At 46.8% G+C, this 1,292-nt stretch overlaps 1 non-coding gene across 1 annotated transcript; it reads right to left on the bottom strand.

The window, feature by feature from the left end:
• Positions 1-337: 337 nt before the first annotated feature.
• Positions 338-555, bottom strand: LOC141983554 (small nucleolar RNA U3). Its single transcript, XR_012638395.1, has one exon. It is a non-coding gene; the product is annotated as a small nucleolar RNA U3 (small nucleolar RNA).
• Positions 556-1,292: the final 737 nt, after the last annotated feature.

Genomic DNA, 1,292 nt, shown 5'->3' with positions numbered 1-1,292 from the left:
CCAGGAAGTGGGGTGCAAGGTTTTGGGAAGTATTTGGGGGGAAAGACGTTTCCAAACAGCTCTTCCCCAGTAACCAGTATTTGTTTGGTGGTGGTAGTGGCCAATCCAAGGACAAAGGGTGGAATATTTTGTACCTTGGGGAAGTTTTGACCTAAGCTGGTAAAGATAAGCTTAGGAGGTTTTCATGCAGGTCCCCACATCTGTACCCTAGCGTTCAGAGTGGGGGAGGAACCTTGACAGCTTGTCACAGCTTTTCACTTATAACCCACAAACAGGACCGATTTAAAGAACTATACAGTAGCTCTTTTTCACACCCAGCAAAACAAGCTCAGAGCTAGCCACTCAGACTATGTTTCTTTCCCCTACTTTTCTCAGGAAGAGCAAGACACGCTTTTACAGCAGAAAAATGCAGCTGTTATAGAACAGCACTCTCTGCTACTTTTATTTTTGGAAAGAAACACCTATAACTCCTCATTGTGGCTAGCAAGACCAGCTTTTCACAGCCACCCTTCTCCAGTCACCCAATAGAGAGATGATCCCTGAAAACATAGTTTTAACTAGCATACCCCCGGCCAGTCACAGGCCATTCTAACACACTGTCCTCTAACTGCTCGTTGCTACAATTTGGCCTTCACGAGACAGAGAGCACTACCAGGAGCCCCATATGAGCAGAACCTGGCTCTCAAGTCTGCCCTCCGTGGCTCCCTTCCATAGGCTGCCTCTCAAAGCAAAGCGGTGCAAAGCAGCCATCCCCTTTCATTTGCATAAACTGAAGACACAGACGGGCCACTCCACCATCTTCTCCTTCTCCCTTCTCTGTGATGCCTAAGTCAACAATCCTGTAGAGTCCTTCTCACAGGCTTTCTGTGGCTCAGTGACTCTACATATTTATCCAAGGTGGATAAAGAGCTGGGCTAAAAAAGGGAGTGTGGCAGGTCACAGTGGTGTCTAAAACTGGGACTTAAGTATTTAGATCTGGCCTTCATCTACCTATCTTTGTGGATCTGGGTCTAAGTGCTATTCCTGCTCACCGTCATCTATAGACCAGTAAGAGCAGGTATATATGGTAACCCTGATGACACTGTTGCTGCATAATTTAAGACAGGATGGCGGGGTGGGGGTTTATAACTACAGAGAAATACCTCGCTAATTTGGACTTTAATCTTCACCCTTTATAATTCAAACAGTCTGATCCAAAAATCTGTGGGAGTCCCAGCTCTCCTGCCCTACCATTACGCAGACCACATGAGGGAAAATGCTCAGCAGGCACAGGGCTCCTGGCATCACAGCTT

The sequence above is a fragment of the Natator depressus genome, chromosome 2 (assembly GCF_965152275.1).
Source record: "Natator depressus isolate rNatDep1 chromosome 2, rNatDep2.hap1, whole genome shotgun sequence".
NCBI lineage: Eukaryota > Metazoa > Chordata > Testudines > Cheloniidae > Natator > Natator depressus.
The sequence above is the reverse complement of the archived record's forward strand: the minus strand, read 5'-3'. Positions and strand labels throughout refer to the sequence as shown.